The sequence below is a fragment of the Protopterus annectens genome, chromosome 17.part0 (assembly GCF_019279795.1).
Source record: "Protopterus annectens isolate FY-2018-M chromosome 17.part0, PAN1.0, whole genome shotgun sequence".
Classification (NCBI taxonomy): Eukaryota; Metazoa; Chordata; order Ceratodontiformes; family Protopteridae; genus Protopterus; species Protopterus annectens.
In genome coordinates, this window is record NC_056751.1 from 387,564,610 (window position 1) to 387,585,214 (window position 20,605).

Below are 20,605 nucleotides of genomic sequence, written 5' to 3' on the forward strand. Positions count from 1 at the left end.
AAAGCCCAGGAGTGATAGGAAGAGCAAACTGATTTATAGCTTGGATCTTGTTCCTAGGTGTCAATGCTGTTTTCAGGATTAATTTAAGTCTTCTAAAGTACTCCTTACCAAGCTTTATTCGCATTTGTTCAAGTTTTATTGGTGATCCTTCATCAATTCCAAATATTTATACACCCCCTCTTGCTCAAGTTCTTTTATATCACATTCTTGTCCTAAACTGATGTTTTCCTGGTGCTGCAATTTTCCTTCTTTAAAGGTTGCTTTTGCACTTTAATCAAGACCAAATGGCGTTCCAATATCATCTGAAAAAGTTTTGACAACCTGTAGCTGTGCTTTAAATTCCTCATCTGATGAGCTATACAATTTTAAATCATCGACAAAGAGAAGATGAGAAGTCATTAGACTGTTGTTTTCTAGAAGCCAAATTATAGCCATGACCTAAGCTGTTAAGTAAACAGCTTAATGGATTAATGGCAAGGCAAAATAGCAATGGTGACAGGGAGTCACCCTGGAATATCCCCCTTTGGATTTTTATCCCTGGGATAATAATCTGTCCTTTATCATGGCTTAATTGCAAAGTGGTCTGCCTCTGTTTCATGGTTACTGTAATGTAATCAATCAGTGTAGGATGTACCTTTTACATTTTTAAGCACTCTTTTATCCATTAAATTTTGCAGTGAGGGTCATAGGATGGTACTGGTGAAAAAAGGATCAGGTTTGAAAAATAAAATCATCATGCAAAAATGGACTGCATCATTTGTTTATTCATTCATTCCACACTACCTGACAGAGAAAAGTAATGCACAGATTGATTCTAAAGTGAAGGCATGGTAGACTGTATCACTGAGTCATTCTCTGATACCCCATACTGAAAAGTAATAGGGAGATATGATAAGGAAAAATCAATTACTTATCTATCTATCTATCTATCTATCTATCTATCTATCTATCTATCTATCTATCTTTCTTTCTTTCTTTCTTGACAGGGTTAGTCCCACTAGGTCATTGTCCTCTTTTCAAAGGAGACCCAAGGAAGTATTCATACTGATTAGGAGATATTTGGCCAGGGCACTGGGTAACTTCCTTACTGTTTTTTTGATAGCTGTCTTGGCATCTTTTACATTTGTTTACATAAGTCTAGCCAACAGTTGGAAATAAAATCCTGAAGCAGTGCTACATGTTAACGTTGTTCTTTAAGTAAAATTGTAAAACAAATTATTTTACTTCATAATAACTACATGTTAACAACAGACAGATTCAGCAATGAACTACTTAACTAAATGTATTTGAAGGAAAGCACAAAGAACTGCTGCTGTTCTACTTTGCAAAACTGATTTGCAGAAAGACATAATGGAGCTACAGTATTCATTAATCATTCATTTGTTCATTCACTGTCCAGTACACAATACAGAAAATTAACAACCAGGCAGGAAAAAATAATAATCAGTACACTTCATGGGTCCCTATCAGTTCATCGAAAAATCAGTTAATCAAATGGTATTTTCAGTGCAATTACATCGAACATGCCATGCCATTTGTCAAACTGTTCATACTGAGATCACGGCACAGTGAGGATTGGGAAATTTGCCCTTTCCCTACTGTAGTGTGATCTTGGATTTGATATATATAATTAGAGAGGGTGTGGGGGTGCAGCCCCCCCATATGAAGGAAATCAATGAACAGCATTTTTGATGAAATGCCATTTGCTGAATTGATGTTTCGATGAAGTAATATAGACTCCACTGCTTTCACAAACACTGCCAGCTAACAAACAACTAAAAGCCTAAAATATTACAATGAATGGATGCATTAATTTATGTAAAATAATAATTTATTTTGATATACCTTCATTGAAGGTTGTGCGTCCGGGCCGGCAACTCGGCACATAAAAATCTACTGCCAATCATTAGCGGACCAGAGTTCTGCTGTGGCAACCCCTAACTGGGAAAAGCTGAAAGACACAACATTTTATTTTGATACTTAATAAGAATTTACTGAGTTAACAGTTTATGGGAAATGCACAGAGTAAACTCAGCATGCAAATCACTTGTCCAGTTTAGAAGTTAAGGTCATGTTACTATAAGTAATATGTTACTTTAAGTTGAATAGTAAAATTTTCTAAGTAACTTCCTCACTCACTCAACTTTAACTGCACTCAGTAAGATTCTGTGAAGAAGCTTACATGTATCAGTGTATCAATCATGGCTGAAAGCATGAGAAAGGTGTTAAAATGATTGCTGTATTGATTTTCCAAAGCAAAACTGAGTAAACTGAAGGGAACATAGACTGCAAGGATACTGTAGTCTGACATCTATTAGCAAAGGTTTTATTATTTGTTGACCTGGCCTTTTTATTTGGCTGTCCTTGCGGGAGAAAAACTGTGCAACGTTGTATTAATTGTACAAGATGACATTACACAGTATGAAGTGCAAAACATGTCGCGAAGGCAACATAGTAAGATGCTGCTGAAAACTCACTAACTGAACCTAAATTGATAAATCTAAAAAGTTCAAATGGCAAAATAGTGAAAAAAAAAATTATGCAGAGATCAGGGTCACACTAGTTAGGAAAATGCCTTGAGTAGTAGTAAAGTGTATTTTGAAGAGTGACGCAAACATCATAGAAGTAACAATATACATACAATGTCTAAAAGAATGCTCGGTGTAGAGTGTCAGGAGAGGAGATGGTAGTGGGTAGGAACTTGGAAATTAGTTCAGACATCCCTGCAACAGGTTTGAAAATCTATTTCAAGACAAACAAGAAAAACAAAGCGTTTGAAAATGAATGAAGCATGAAAACAAAAACAAGAATACAGCACCAGAAATTACATGGAGGATTAAGCTCTAAATGGAATTCATCTTAGACTTCTTAGAGAATGGAGCCGGCAAAATAACCTATATATGTTTTCAGTGAGGCCAAAGGTAAATATAATGTTTCTGCTTGAAATGTTGGAAGTAAAGATGCCATTTTGCTACACAAGAGAGGGAAGCAGAAGCAGGAAAATGATGAGGAAACTGAAAACATGTTAACCAGGCCTCTGTAGCAGAAAAAGACCATATGCACCGCCTAAAGACCACTAAAAGGCAGGATTCTAAGCAATACGGAGTAAGAGAAGGTAAACCATATTCGACTTGTCTGACAGATGTCTCTCACTATGGCATAAAAGTAATAAGTTAGAATGGTGCAGTGGATGTGACTCATGTAGAAATTATAACAACAGTTTAAGTAGGCTAATACACTGTAGATGCAGTGAAGGAAATGCGAGGATAATGTTCAAACATAGCCAGGGCTATAAGATGTGGCTCAGAGTGCAGTGGGATGACAGCTGCTAAAGACCATGAAGAGTGTACATTTTTTTGGTCCTCTTAGACCTCATTTACACTGGCCTGGCCTCAGAGCCCCACATCCACACCAGGTCCACCAGCATCCTTCTAGCTCCATAGACATGCTCAAGTGATGCTGGTGCTGGTTGTGGATCCTAAGGGCATCCTGCAGGCTCAGTCATCTGGGCTTCTATCCGGTCAGATTTTTTTTCTATGCCATACAAATCTTTCCCCTTTCCCCACCTCCCATGCTCTCTGGTTGCATCTGAGGGCAAATCCCCTACTCCTCTCTTTGGACCATGCTTCTCCTTATGGAGCATCACCAATGAGTGCCCTCCCCCCAGGATGGACACTTATATCCCTCCTTGCCACTGCGTCAGTTGCTTGAGCTGCTAATTGTACCCTGGTCAGCTGGGCTTTATTCCTCTACATTACTAGACCAGCAGGAGCATAACAAGTATTAGCTAAAAAGTAGAAATGGAGTGCGTCTGTGCACTGAATGCAAATGAAATGGCAAAAAGCAAAGCCTGCCATGTTCCAGAATATTAGGCTGTGAATAACCTAAGTTAAAAGGCAGAAAATTACGGGTCTATATTATATCAGCAAACGCTTAACTTAGCGAACCCTGTATAATCGATCCAAATATGTCGAAACACCAAAAGGCCAAACACACAAAACAGAGTTTTTTTTCCCAGGGAAAAAAATTACTGCTCTGTAAAAAAAAAAAAAAATCAAAAAAACCAAACACAAAATAAAGTTGGGGCCTTTGCCCCCCACACAGCCTGATGTGGGTGGTTCTGCCCCCACACCCCCCTACTTAAATATACCAACTCCAAGATTGCACCACAGTGGAGGAAATGACAAAGTCCAGAAAAATGCCTGTGATTTTTTTTTCCCAGGGAAAAAAATCGCTGTTTCGTGCTTTTGGGATTTCACCATTTCGAACAAAAAGGGTTGATTAAACAGCATGTGCTAAGTTAAGCGTTCGCTGATTTAATAGGAACCCAAAAATGATACTTTTACAAAAAGCTTTAAACTGTGAGTCAAACTGTCTCCTGCCGAAACACCAGTTAGTGATATTTTTCACAACACAGCATTTCAGTTCTAATCAAGGAGCTGACTTGTCATATATTACAGAAGCCTACATTTCAAAACCACTCATATTATTTTTATAGTTTAAGGTAAACACTGTCTCCTTTAGGAACTAAAGAAGAAAGAGAGGACAACTAGAGATCTGTCAGAGTATAGCATGTTGTTGCTTTTAAAGTGGTTAGGCAACCATTTCAGAAAAGGACGCTTTTGACAGAGGTTTCTGAGCGGATAATTCTGTCACAACTATTAAACTGAAAGATGATTTCTTAACCATAACACAAACATCCAAAGTAGAAGAAAAACATTGAGTGAATAACTTGCTTTTCATGCTGGTTGAGTACTTGAGTTAGCAATGGAGGATCTCGTCTATGAAACACATATATATGGACTTCAAGCTTTGGGGAGAATTTAAAAAAAAAACACATCCCAGCAAGAGACCATGATTGTTTTGAATCTTGCTGAAGTAAGGAGAAAGATGTCTCTTCCTATAGTTTCAGAGCTGTTTTCTTGAATATCTTTAAACAAATCTCTGACATGTATCAGTAAAATGCATGTATAATGCAAATTATGGTTTGGATACAAGTAACCTAAGCTGAGATAACAAACATAACAAACATCAGCCTCATAACAGCATAAACAACAAGCCCTTTTTTTAATTATTTTCATAGGCCCAGCTCTGCATACCCACATAGCCTCTACATTTTATTTTCTGGGCATTCTATCCTTTACTACCTTAGCTACAGGGTGGATGCATGGACATTCCTTATTATTCATACGTAATGGTATATGCTTGATTATGTACATTTCAATTGATGTTAAATGGATTTGCTTGGATCAAAAAGTAGAAAGGATTAAGCATGGCACCACTGTTTAAAGATAATGTATATACCATGAAGGTTGTTACACCAATGGCAACAACAAGGATATCCAATGCCAAGTTTAACCTGAAGCCTCCTTCTGCATACTTTTGGGTCACATATATATACAGATGCTACTTTGGTTATAGATAACTCACAATAATCGTTCACATTTAATACATCACACCAAACTAAGTAGTTTCAATAATACAAAACAAAAACTGTCAGCATCCAGCCACTTAAATAATAAATGATAAATGATGCAAAAGTTATGCAAAATTTAAAGTTTGAACATCTAGTGAACTAAATAAACTTTTAACAAGAAAATGCCACTAAATAGAGTAGTGACACTGTTTTAAAACCTACTTAGTAAGGATGATATTCTATTATCCTTTTATCACTCATCAAATTAAAACTGTCCAGCCTTCTTAATCACATGGATGTAGCAGTTTATACATGAAATTACGTACTTTGTCCATGCCATCTAAATTACTTCCTCAACCTGTGCATATTGATCTGACAAGTTATAAGCAATGTCTTAACTTGAAACATTTGTGATTAATTTTTCTTTTTAAACTGTTAACTTTCAACAACTCTGCAGTACAACTGCATAGATTATTCTCTGGTTGTTTTAAACATAGAAATTAAAGGTATCTTACATTGTTGTTTAACATACAAGGAAAAGTTTAAGTGCATGTAAGCTTAGTTTTTTTATTGTTTAACTTGTAACAAGTCATGGGAATACTGATATACACACACAGTCATACATGTTCAGTATTCATACAATTCAGAAACAAAATAAAAAGCAGTGAAACCTCCATTTTTAGAGATGGTTTAATAAATATAATACCTGGGTGAAATAGTAAACAGGTATACTTCCTACTGGCCTCAGTATCTGATCCTCAGGTAAATCCCTGCTATAGGATGAAAGCTATTCAAGGAATAACCTGAGGAATAAAGTAGCCTGGCCAAACAGAAATAAAATCCATTATAACTCTTGAGCATTTTAATGTTATAGTCTGCAAGCCAGTAACCACACCTTTTGATTGTTTACCTGTTATTTCATGGTTTTGCTACTTCATAGCATAGCGTGTGTGTGTGTGTGTGTGTGTGTGTGTGTAAATATAAATATATATATATATATATATATATGGATAAGTTGGGCAAAAGTTCATTTTATCAACCAGAAAAAAGACCAATATTTGTGATCAAAAGTCAGCTGATCACACATAAAGCTTTTTTAAATGTGTTTCAGATAGCAGCATTGTGAAGATAGGGGAATTTGCCTTTTCCTCACTGTAGTACAATCTCAGAGCTAGTGTATATAATTAGCTGGGGGTATGGGGGTACCTGTTTTGTATGGGCTACTGAAGGTCCATAAAAACTTGGACCCCCCCCCCCAATGAGACCGATTGTCTCTGAGATGGGTTGGCTGACACAGCCCATCTCAGTTTATCTACAAAGTATATTATCTAAACAGTTATTGCATGTGAAAAGTTATATACGGGATACTGCTGATTTTCTGAAAAGTCTTTCTAGTTGATTTGCGACATACAAATCCATGGGTATCATTAATAAGTTTCTGATGGTAACACTTGACATCCAGTCACTTTTTACTGTTATACCTAACATTTATGGTATAGATGCTATTAGAGAACCTTTGGTAAGGAGTGGACAATATTCAGGTAGATTTAGTGAAACTATATGTGAATTACTTCAGTTTTTATTTATTTATTTATTTATTTATTTATTTATTTATTTATTGAAAACTTCAGTTAGTATGTGATAATAATTATGTTGTATTTAATGAAAAAAATGTCCATAAAATATCTGGTATAGCAATGGGTACGCCCATTGCAAATACATATGCAAACTTAGTACTAGATAAATGGGAGACTGAATTTATATATCATGGTCCACAGCAATATTTTGAGAAGATTGGTTGTCTTAAGAGATTTGTGGATGACCTGTTTTTTATGTATTATGGCGATAGAGATGATCTTGAAACCTTTTTGAATTATTTAAACAACAGTACTGACATTTTAAGCTTTTCCATGATGCGTTCAGAGACTAGTATAAACTTCCTTGATGTGACAATTATGTTTGATGGGACTGATATTCAAACTACCATTTTTAAAAAACCCACACATAGAAATAAATTCCTTCATTGGAATAGTATGCATGTCCCTCATGTATCGAGTGTTACCAAGGCACAGTTTGTTAGGGTTAGCAGACAACACCTCTGTAGAAGAATGTGAAAAACAAATTAAGTAATTGAAAGATTAATTTATTGAGAGGGGCTATAATAATGAGTCCTTGGACATGGAAATTGAATATGTTCTAGATTGTAGAGAAGAAAGTATAAAACCTTATTTTTCATTGACTATCATGGAAGCATCCCCTGAATGTTGTGTAATTACTAACACAGAATCAAATATGGGCAAACTACGGTTTGTGACAACATATAATAGAGCTACTTCTGAAATAAGAAAATTTATTAACAATAATTGGTGTATATTAACATCATTACCAGAACTACGTCCAATAATTGGTATGGCACCTAGCTTTTCATATAGAAATTGCCAGAACTTAAAACAGAAATTATGTTATAAGGATATGAATATCAGGAATGACAGGTTAATAATAGGTAAATTGGGCAAATTCCCTGTTACAAGCCAAAAAGAAACAAACCGATCAAGAAAACCAAATTCACGGATAGACTGAAATGTTTAATGAACAACAAATATCTTAGTATAAAAAATATATTCCAGTAAGCGCTTTCGTTTGGCTCCTGCCAAACCTTTTCCAACTGATCTAATACATCACTTCCTGTGTGTTTAAATAAACAATACACTAAACGTAATTAATGAATTAAACAATTAATACATTTAAAACATTTAAAAATTCAAATGCTTTAAAAAAACAGCACCCGTATAATAAGCAAAGTACCCATTCAGCACAGTTAACACGTAAACAGGTTGAATGAGATATTTCAAGTGTCAAAATAACTAGAAAAACTAAAACTAAAAGAACCATAAATAGTCATGAAAGAATAAAGCCTGTGAAACATAAATAATGTGCAAACTATTTCACGAGCGATGTTAGCAATAACCGAGCTTGTGTATGGATGATGTCAATAAAATGTGAAAATTGTTGGTGACATATAGATATGTCCAAAACCAAAAAATTAATTTGTTCAAAAAATACATTTACAAAGGACGGAGAATGCATATATACGTGTGGAATGATAAAAAAATTTAACTAAAATATCGTACATTCAATAAATATTCATATGTATATATAGAGGAACCTCACAGATATAAAATACATATTAAAATGTATATACATGTTTAAACCCTATTAAATACAATAGGACTAATGTATATGTTTAAAAATATAATTGTGAATATAAATATAAATATAATTATGGCTATAAATATAAATATAAATATAAATATTAATGTGTAATATAAATATTAAACCAAATATAACTATATATATATATATATATATATATATATATGTGTGTAATTGATTATATCAATAAATATAAAAAATATAAAAAATATAAAAAATATATATATAAAAATATAAATATAAATATATTTATGATATATAAAAAAATATGAAATTAAATGTGTAAAATATGTATAAACAATGAATATATTAACTTAACAAATAAGTAAATAAAATGTCTCATAAAAATTTTTTAAAAATGTATAAATGTAGAAAAATTATTAAAAATTGGAAATTAAGAATTGCTCAAATAAGCAATGAACGAGAAATGTATAAAATATTCCTAATCATCTCTCCAATGATTTTAATTTTAAAACACTACTTATAGAGATATTATTATTCATCGCTGGCCAATTATTGGCATTAAGTCTCAATTGCCATTCTAATTCAAGTTTTTCCAAAAACGGTTGCCATGCCCCCCTCTAACATCCATTTTTATAACGTCTAAAACAGCAAATTTTAAAGAATGTGAGGGGAATGCATTAATATGTTTTGCCAGAGCATTCAACTCATTACCATCACGTATTGCTCTTATGTGTTCACCAATACATTCTTTGAGCTTCCTTTCTGTTTTACCAATGTAAAACATAGTACAACTAGTACATAAAGCACAATAAACAACTTTTTCTGTAATGCAGGATGCCCTGTCCTTTAAACAAACTCTATACTTATTAATTATAATTTCATTTGTTTCAAAAACATAAGAACAATATTTACATCTACCACATCTAATAGTTTTTCCAAATTTCTTATTTTGTTTACGTTCAAAACACTTTTTTAAATTCATGCCTTTTTTATATACTATAGATGGACTGCTATCAAGTAGTTGATGAAATGATGGGTCGTTTATAATAAACTGCCAATTTTTATTGAGAATATCTCTTATAAAATTACTGTCAAGATTATATGTAGTAATAAAACTTTTAGAAAAATTTTTTGTATTAAAATTACTATTATTATTACTTTCAATTTCTTCTGGTAAAATGTACGACACATCTTGAGTAAAAAATGAGATAGTACTCTCATTAGTTTAATTTACAATATTTGTACTGTCCAAAAAATGTGAGACAACTTGGTTATCATAATATAATAGTGGTTGGAAATATAAATTTTTACGTTTAGATATTACTTCTAACATCACATTATTAATCAACTTTTCTGGGTATCCCCTATTTTTAAACATATCAAATAAATTTGAACACTCTATTAAAAAATCATCCCATTTACTCACCATTCTGGCAGCTCTTACAAACTGACCTTTAAGAACTGCTCTTTTTTGAGTAAAGGGGTGACAACTATCAAAATTTAAAAAGCTATTACTGTATTTTTTTTGCGAAATATTTTGGATGTAAAATTTGATTATTAACATCTTTTTCTAGCAACACATCCAAATAAGCTATAGAATTATTGTTGAATGTGGTAGTAAATTTTAGAAAGGAAGTGGTTGAATTTATATACATTAAAAATTCATCTATTTTGTCTTCACTTCCACTCCAAAGTATAAATATATCATCCAAAAATTGTAAATATGTTTTACAGTAATTAAAAAATACAGAATTAAAAACATATTCTTTCTCCCATATATACACAACTATATTAGCATAGAGGCCTCCACACAGAGACCCCATAGCTACACCATCCTTTTGTAAATAAATATTATTGTTAAAAATTATAAAATTATTTTTTAAAATAATATCCAACAATTGATCGTATAAATTTATTTTAAATTGAACCAGACCTTTCTCATTCAAGTAAGTGTTAAACCATTCTATACCAATATCATGTGGAATAGTGGAGTACAAGTCCTTAACATCAATTGTAATAAAAATATCATTGTCATTATATTTCACAGATCTCATGGTAGACAAAAAATGCCATGAGTCTTTCAATAAATGTTTTTCTGAATAAATCTACTTTTTTAAATTATCCTCAATAAATTTCGCTATCGGATTTATAATTGACCCCTGTGCATCCACTATAGGTCTAAATGGGGGTTTATTAACATTCTTATGAATTTTAGGGACTCCGAAAATGGTCGGAGTCCTAGGAAAACTAATATTCATATTGTTAAATTCATCGATATTTATATCACCATCAATGAACAGGTCATATAGGATACCTTTTGTCCGCCTGTATGCACCATTCATTTCATTAATGGAACTAAGTTGATATGTAGAACTTTTTAAGATGAGTTCCATTTCATTGATGTAATCATCAATGTTAAATATAGTAATGCCCCCTCCTTTATCAGGCTTAATAAATCTAACATTATTCATACTACTTAAATTAAATAAAGTCTCATGCTCAAATTTGGACAGATTATAAGTTCTATATCTCAAATTTGCCCCCTTAATTACTCGGAAATCTAACTCACACATTTTTTCGAATATTTCTAGAGTAGGATGTAATGGAGGATTAAAAGAACTAGATACATAAAATGGTCTAGTCACTTGTTCAGTATTATGAAATAAAAAAACTAAATTTAACTTCCTAACAAACATTTTCAAATCAATTAAGGAATGTGCAATATCCATGTTCCTACTGGGAATAAAGGACTGACCATGCGACAACACTTCACAAATATTACTATCAAAAACGAAATCAGAATAGTTATAAACAACAAAATCTTTCTTATTGTTGTAATACAAAACGGGTCCATTTGTGGTCAAATGTTCACCAACTAACGACCCCTCCATTGACCCTTGTAATGGTTGTTCCTCCCTCTGGTAAAGGTGCCCCGACTGTAAGTTTGTTGTTGTGGACCCCAGTTCCTTCTCTGATTTTGCTGTTGAAAGTTCTGTTGAAGTTGCATTAATCTTTCCAATCTTCGTAAAGGTGGAAAAGATTCCACTCCTAAAAAATCTGTATCATCCTCATATACATTGTCATCACTGTTAGTATTTAAATTAATATTATTGTCATTAGTGTAATCGATAGTACCCAATTTTTGTCCCCATTGTTGTGAGATGGGTGGTGGGGGGTAAGCTATACCTTGCCCATAAGCATTTAAGTCCCGATCAAGTATTTTGAACTTCCTATCTCTGATTACTTTCATTTTTTCATCGATTTACTTGAAAATGCGAAGGTAGTCATAGTCATTATTACTAAAAGCACAATCTTTTTTAACCAATGTATCAAGATCATTAGCTTGTTTAGTTAGTACCTCTAATTTTTTTATTGTCGCTGATAACTAATTTCATATAATCGGTTCCAAACTTATCAAATAACTTAATAAGGTCCAGATGTAAAGGAGAATTAGCTATGAGGCCCGTAGGGAATCTCCAAACACGTAGTCCCTTTGGGACAACGTTCTTATTTAAGCATTCCTGGAAGTAGTTATTGTCCATCTGTAATTTTTTTATTTTTAGTAAAACATAGTCCAAATCAGCCAGTTTGTCACTAAATAATTTAGACGTACCTGGGGTACCATTAATTGTGGGTGAAAAACCTTTGCTGTTTTTTATCCACGTTGAAAATTCATCACTCGTGCTGGCGTTTGAAACCACTGAAGTAGAAGGTTGATTGTTTATTCCTACATCCTGCATTCGACCCGAATTAGAAGAACCTCTCATATTAGACTCATCCAAGTCCGACCCATTAATGTCCACCAATGGATTTGAGTGAAGAGTAAGATTAGAATACTGTGACAAGTTACGCAGCTCCATTCGATCCATACGGTCAGTTAACTTTTGAATTAATTGCGTTAAAGAACTAAACATGCTTTCAGTAGTAGTTTCCGGTGCTGTTTCGGTCTCCGTCTCAGCCACATCCATGTCGAAGTAACCAAAACAATAAGAGCCAAAAAGAAACAAACCGATCAAGAAAACCAAATTCACGGATAGACTGAAACGTTTAATGAACAACAAATATCGTAGTATAAAAAATATATTCCAGTAAGCGCTTTCGTTTGGCTCCTGCCAAACTTTTTCCAACTGATCTAATACATCACTTCCTGTGTGTTTAAATAAACAATACACTAAACGTAATTAATGAATTAAACAATTAATACATTTAAAACATTTAAAAATTCAAATGCTTTAAAAAAACAGCACCCGTATAATAAGCAAAGTACCCATTCAGCACAGTTAACACGTAAACAGGTTGAATGAGATATTTCAAGTGTCAAAATAACTAGAAAAACTAAAACTAAAAGAACCATAAATAGTCATGAAAGAATAAAGCCTGTGAAACATAAATAATGCGCAAACTATTTCACGAGCGATGTTAGCAATAACCGAGCTTATGTATGGATGATGTCAATAAAATGTGAACTTTGTTGGCGATGTATAGATATGTCCAAAACCAAAAAATTTATTTGTTCAAAAAATACATTTACAAAGGACGGAGAATGCATATATACGTGTGGAATCATAAAAAATGTAACTAAAATATCATACATTCAATAAATATTCATATGTATATATAGAGGAACCTCACAGATATAAAATACATATTAAAATGTATATACATGTTAAAAACCTATTAAATACAATAGGACTAATGTATATGTTTAAAAATATAATTGTGAATATAAATATAAATATAAATATAATTATGGATATAAATATAAATATAAATATTAATGTGTAATATAAATATTAAACCAAATATAAATAAATATAAATATATATATATATATATATATATATATATATATATATATATATATATGTAACTGATTATATCAATAAATATAAAAAATATAAAAAAAATATATATATATATATATATAAATATAAATATATTTATGATATATAAAAGATATGAAATTAAATGTGTAAAATATGTATAAACAATGAATATATTAACTTAACAAATAAGTAAATAAAATGTCTCATAAACATTTTTTTAAAAATGTATAAATGTAGAAAAATGATTAAAAAATTGGAAATTAAGAATTGTTCAAATAAGCAATGAATGAGAACTGTATAAAATATTCCTAATCATCTCTCCAATGATTTTAATTTTAAAACACTACTTATAGAGATATTATTATTCATCCCTGGCCAATTATTGGCATTAAGTCTCAATTGCCATTCTAATTCAAGTTTTTCCAAAAACGGTTGCCATGCCCCCCCTCTAACATCCATTTTTATAACGTCTAAAACAACAAATTTAAAAGAATGTGAGGGGAATGCATTAATATGTTTTGCCAGAGCATTCAACTCATTACCATCACGTATTGTTCTTATGTGTTCACCAATACATTCTTTGAGCTTCCTTTCTGTTTTACCAATGTAAAACATAGTACAACTAGTACATAAAGCACAATAAACAACTTTTTCTGTAATGCAGGATGCCCTGTCCTTTAAACAAACTCTATACTTATTAATTATAATTTTGTTTGTTTCAAAAACATAAGAACAATATTTACATCTACCACATCTAATAGCTTTTCCAAATTTCTTATTTTGTTTACGTTCAAAACACTTTTTTAAATTCATGCCTTTTTTATATACTATAGATGGACTGCTATCAAGTAGTTGATGAAATGATGGGTCGTTTATAATAAACTGCCAATTTTTATTGAGAATATCTCTTATAAAATTACTGTCAAGATTATATGTAGTAATAAAACTTTTAGAAAAATTTTTTGTATTAAAATTACTATTATTATTATTACTTTCAATTTCTTCTGGTAAAATGTACGACACATCTTGAGTAAAAAATGAGATAGTACTCTCATTTCTTTAATTAACAATATTTGTACTGTCCAAAAAATGTGAGACAACTTGGTTATCATAATATAATAGTGGTTGGAAATATAAATTTTTACGTTTAGATATTACTTCTAACATCACATTATTAATCAACTTTTCTGGGTATCCCCTATTTTTAAACATATCAAATAAATTTGAACACTCTATTAAAAAATCGTCCCATTTACTCACCATTCTGGCAGCTCTTACAAACTGACCTTTAAGAACTGCTCCTTTTGGAGTAAAGAGGTGACAACTATCAAAATGTAAAAAGCTATTACTGTATGTTTTTTTGCGAAATGTTTTGGATGTAAAATTTGATTATTAACATCTTTTTCTAGCAACACATCCAAATAAGCTATAGAATTATTGTTGAATGTGATAGTAAATTTTAGAAAGGAAGTGGTTGAATTTATATACATTAAAAATTCATCTATTTTGTCTTCACTTCCACTCCAAAGTATAAATATATCATCCAAAAATCGTAAATATGTTTTACAGTAATTAAAAAATACAGAATTAAAAACATATTCTTTCTCCCATATATACACAACTATATTAGCATAGAGGCCTCTGCACAGAGACCCCATAGCTACACCATCCTTTTGTAAATAAATATTATTGTTAAAAATTATAAAATTATTTTTTAAAATAATATCCAACAATTGATCGTATAAATTTATTTTAGACTGAACCAGACCTTTCTTATTCAAGTAAGTGTTAAACCATTCTATACCAATATCATGTGGAATAGTGGAGTACAAGTCCTTAACATCAATTGTAATAAAAATATCATTGTCATTATATTTCACAGATCTCATGGTAGACAAAAAATGTCATGAGTCTTTCAATAAATGTTTTTCTGAATAAATCTACTTTTTTAAATTATCCTCAATAAATTTCGCTATCGGATTTGTAATTGACCCCTGTGCATCCACTATAGGTCTAAAAGGGGGTTTATTAACATTCTTATGAATTTTAGGGACTCCGAAAATGGTCGGAGTCCTAGGAAAACTAATATTCATATAGTTAAATTCATCAATATTTATATCACCATCAATGAATAGGTCATATAGGATACCTTTTGTCCGCCTGTATGCACCATTCATATATATGTGTGTGTGTGTGTGTGTGTGTGTGTGTGTGTGTGTGTGTTTGTATTTTGATTGCCAAACAAACATGCTTTTATATCATCAACTTAAAATGCATACTAAAAACTTTTTCTAATAGTACTGCAGATCAGAAATTTACCATAACAGGCAAGCCTTTAAAATGCACTTAATTTAAACAGCCTGTCAAACATGAAGTTAGCCAGCATTCAACTTAAGTTGTTAGGATAGCATTTTGACATCTAAAAAAATATTATCAATGTTTTGTCTTCTTGTATCTAATACAGTTTTCTCAACTATAAAAAAATAAATGTATGCATACAATAGAGTGCTTCTAGAATGCATGGGTGTGGTTTTCTGATTCCTTACCCATGTTCATGTCTTCTGATTCCTTACACGTATTCATATGTCTTCTGATTCCTTACACATATTCATATGTCCTCTGATTCCTTACGCGTGTTCATATGTCCTCTGATTCCTTACACGTGTTCATATGTCCTCTGAGCAGACATTCTAATCATCTCACCTACACAATAGTTTTTGCTGGAGGAGCATGACACAGCATTATGCTACACCTGTGGTGTTAACTGTAAAAGTATTCTGACATTCCAGTCACTGCTTGAAGATGTCATCTTTTGTTAAAGCAGCATTGTCTGCAAAAACCTCAGTAGATCTTACATGGTCTAAAAAATATTTGTTCCCTGAAACCTTCCAGCTTGTATTTAAAATGTTTGGCATCAAAGGTCAGTCTGTCATGTATGAATGCATGGTTTCCATAGCTGGTTAGGAAAATTGATAAGTTATGATTTTAGAATCTTCAAGAAACATGAGGTACAGCTGTTCCATATAATCAGTGCTTAGTGCAAAGCAGATTATGCTGTTAGTGTTAGCTGCATTACTTGTCAGGTTTTGTAGCAAGTTTTTTCTTTCCTGTACAGGAGAAGAAATTTGTAAGAGAACATGTTTAGGGGTGTGTATGTTCTAGATGCTAGATAAAAGTAGGTTTGAGGGTAATTTATTTAACGTTAGACATGGATTGAACATAATGGTGCTAACCTGATATAAATGCTAAATTATTTTAATGGTTAAAGATGCTTAGAGTTAACAGATGTAAAAGATGGACCCTTGTATTTGTGGTCATCGTATGCAGCTGCAGATAGGAATTGTGTGCGCTATGTCAGGAAGACCACCGGAAACTATCACTAATCATAGATATGAATCACAGAAGTCTATGGTGACATATAGTACCCATCCTGGTTTTACAAGTGGTACACAGGAGTACCAGGTGATCGTGTGCCAGGAATAGAAAGTAGCTCTGTATAGCATGACAACAATACCTGCAGCTCTAATATAGCTTTTATCAACATATAGTATGTCTTACCAAGTAAGCATGTATAGCTACTTCATTCCTTTGCAGAGGTATACACCAGTGCCATGTATAACCACTTAAGTAGTTGTATAGAATCAGCTATACCTGCCCAGATTAAAACCAGGTTTTGCTGAAAAAACAAGCCACCCTGGTGAACCCCTAGTATAAACAGGCTTTACAACATAACAAAAAAACATAGTTCTCAGCTGCAAAACTTGTGTAGAAAGAACACCAGGAGTCAAATTAGCACTTTTGTTCCTTTTACTTCCAGAACTTCATCAGAAATAAAACACCATTACAAAATCACTCAAATTGGATGACGTCATCATCCAGTCAAATAAAATGGGCTCTATTAAAAGTACACTAACTCAAGTATAACAAAAAATAAAACTGATCCACAAAGCCACTTGTGTTAACTTGTTGTTAGACTAAATTTATTATTTATTATTTAACATTTATTTACTGGGAAAGTCCGACTTGGAACGAAGCCAATTTTCAGCAGAGACCCAGCGAGAAATGCTCCAGATGCATGTCTTTGTATGTGGGAGGAAAACAGAGCACCCGGTAGAAACCCACATGAACGCAGGTAGGACAAGCAGACTCCACACAGAAGGCGCCCCAACCGAGAGTCGAACTGAAGAACCTCTTGCTGTGAGGCAACAACACTACTGCTGCACCACTGCGCTGTCCAAAAAAGTTTTATTTAACTTTATATAAAAAAGTTTTATGTTTTAGTCTTACAACAAGTTAACACAAGTGGCTTTGTGGATCGGTTTAATATTTGTTTAGAAATGTTAGAATTAAAATGGCAGATCCTTTTAAGGGCAGATGTTTACCCTGGTTTAAATGAAACTGTTTCTATAAAGAGCCTATTAAATATAAATATCATTAGGCATATGTACTGTTAGAACTTTTGCAGTCTGAGTTTTTTGTATTTGTATAATAATACTATTAGCTTGTGAATTTTTTATACTTGGGTTAGTGTACTTTTAGAAGAGCCAATTTTATTTGATTGGATGATGACGTCATCCAGTTTGAGTATTTAAAGTGTGATTTTTGTAATGATGTTTTATTTCTGCTGAAGTTCTGGAAGCAAAAGGAACAAAAGTGCTAATTTGACTCCTGGTGTTTTTTCTACACAGGTTTTGCAGCTGAGAACTGTGTTTTTTTTTATTTTCATTCTTAGTTTTCGAAGTGTTTCTCTGGTTTTGTGCTTTTTGAGGCTTTACAACATGTTAAAAAAGCTAATGTCCAAGAACAAAAGGGAACTGGCTCAGCAGAGGAAGAAAACCCTCTCTAGCCTTAAAAAACAAATAAGAAATCTTGACAAGTCCTCCAAAGCTAATTATGAAGCAAAAATAGCCTCCTGATTAAAGATAATAACAAGGCATTCTTTAACTACATCTGAAATCTAAAATGGAACACTCAGCTGTGTGCTGAAATGGTTGTGGATTGCACCACCCATACTCAACTGGAGGTAATACCCAACCTGCTAGCAGACGATTTGGAGCAAACGTCACCCCCCTGTCCTCTCCAGTCATTCCCCGAAGTATACCTGCCACCATTCTTTAGCCTGTTATCTCAAGAGAGCAGGTCATCTCTCCCTCTTGAAGGCCAAAACACAGCATTAGTGGGACCAAACTGCATCCCAGGTTACATTTTAAGCATCCTAAAACATGACCTTGCAGATCCACTTGGATCCCTGTTCTGCCACAGCCTCCTAATTGGCTATGTTCTGCTGGAATGGAGGACAACAACTGTAATCCCCCCACACAAAGGGGAATCTTCAACCAACCCTGGGAATTAAAAGGCCATAAGCTTGACTAGCCTCATCTGCAAGGCCATGGAAAGAATCATTATGGACCTTATTAACAAGGACATAGGTAATCTCCAGACCAAACCCAATTCAGATTCATTAATGGTAGATCATGCCTGTTATACATTGTTGACTAATTTGAGAATGTCACCAAGGCCCTGGATAAGGGAAAGACAGTGCATTTGATACAATCCCCCTCTCAGGTATTATAGAGAAACTCTCCCAATTGTGAATTAACCCCTACATTACCAGATGAGTAGCCATCTGGCTCACTGACAAGACACATACTGTCAAAGTGGGTTACTTCATCTCTAACCAACGACCAGTCACCAGTGGTTGTACCATAGACTTCTGTGCCGGGCCCGTTACTGTTCAGAATTTATTTCTCAGAATTCCAGGCAAACTTGGACTGCCTGTAGCTGACCAAGTTCACTGACAATTGCAAATTGTGAGCAATCCTTGAGTTCCCCAGAGATGTTAATATACTGTAGACAGGGTTAATGCAGACAAATGATTGGTGCCAAAGCCACAGATTAAAGCTAAATGCAAAAAAATGCATTATTATTCCCTCTGGGAAAGCTAATATCCCTGCTAATTACATTAGAGACAGTACCCCCCTAAGTGTAGACCCAGTGGTACATGATTTGGGTACACAGGTTGATAGCAATCTGAACTTTGATCACTATGTATCCACAGTAGTAAGGAAAACCATCTATGTAGCACATCTTATAAGTAAAGGCATCAGATATAATTCTGTTATACTGAGCCCTCATCAGACCAATAGTTGAGTACATCCCTTTTGCATGTACCTCACCAGACACCTGTAGCAACTGGAGAGACCACAGAGGTTTCTCACCAAGAAATTACAGGGTACACAAAACAAGTCCTAAGTGGAAAGACTGAAAGCCCTGTCACTGTATTCTCTCTCTTGCAGGTTGCTAAGGGGTAACCTGTGCCTGGATTACAGGGCAGTCTCTGACCTGGCCCTAATGGAAATGCTGCACATTCGTAAATCAAACTGCAGGAGGGTCACTCGCTGCAGGGAGCTTAACCTAGCCTCTGACATGAACAGGTCATGCTGGAGATAGACACATCTCCCAGAGACTACCACTGCTCTGAACAAGCTTCCAAATCACATGAAACAGAGCCCCTCCCTGACCGTCTTCAAATGCAACCTAGATCAATGGATGGGTGACCACAAATTCACTCCTGGGGTGGTGCCCATGTCTCGCCTGGACAGGAAAAGTTGATATTAACTACCATAGACCCTTAACCTCTGAGAACGTCACTCACCTAACCACAGACATCTGGGGAACTCAGGATATATATGGCTATCCTTGCAAGAGCTCTAGGGCTGTTAGCGTAGTAACCGATTATGAACCTATGAACCTATAAGATGTACCTTCCTTAACATGAATTACAGTCCGCCATAATGCCCATTGGTGATTCATAAAGCAATGATAGTTATTAAGCATAAAAATGGGGACTATAGTTCAATACCACATTATGACAATGATGAAATCTGGTGCTGTAAGTTCTCCCATTGGCAGAAGTTCAGCAGCATCATAGTGTGAGAACAAGGCAAGGTTTTTATGTGGTAGCAGGTTTGCCTGCACAATAAACAATTCTGTTGCTGGTAAGGATTTGCCTGCAATGCAGCAGATATGTTTGGGGGGGGGGGGGACTTTGTCAGTGTAGTATGTTGCTCATTGTTGTATGCAATATATTGTCAGTGATGGGGATTGTGTTACCCACAAACAGTAGACCATCTATTTGTACACATTTGGAATCCACAATTCAGTTTACTAGGACAGTACATAAAAA

The 20,605-nt window shown here is 33.6% G+C and overlaps 1 protein-coding gene across 10 annotated transcripts in view; it reads left to right on the plus strand.

Annotated features, from left to right (window-relative positions):
- Window positions 1–20,605, plus strand: part of OSBPL5 (oxysterol binding protein like 5) — a 1,550,034-nt gene that overhangs the window by 1,085,405 nt on the left and 444,024 nt on the right. The gene's annotated exons all lie outside the window — the stretch shown is intronic.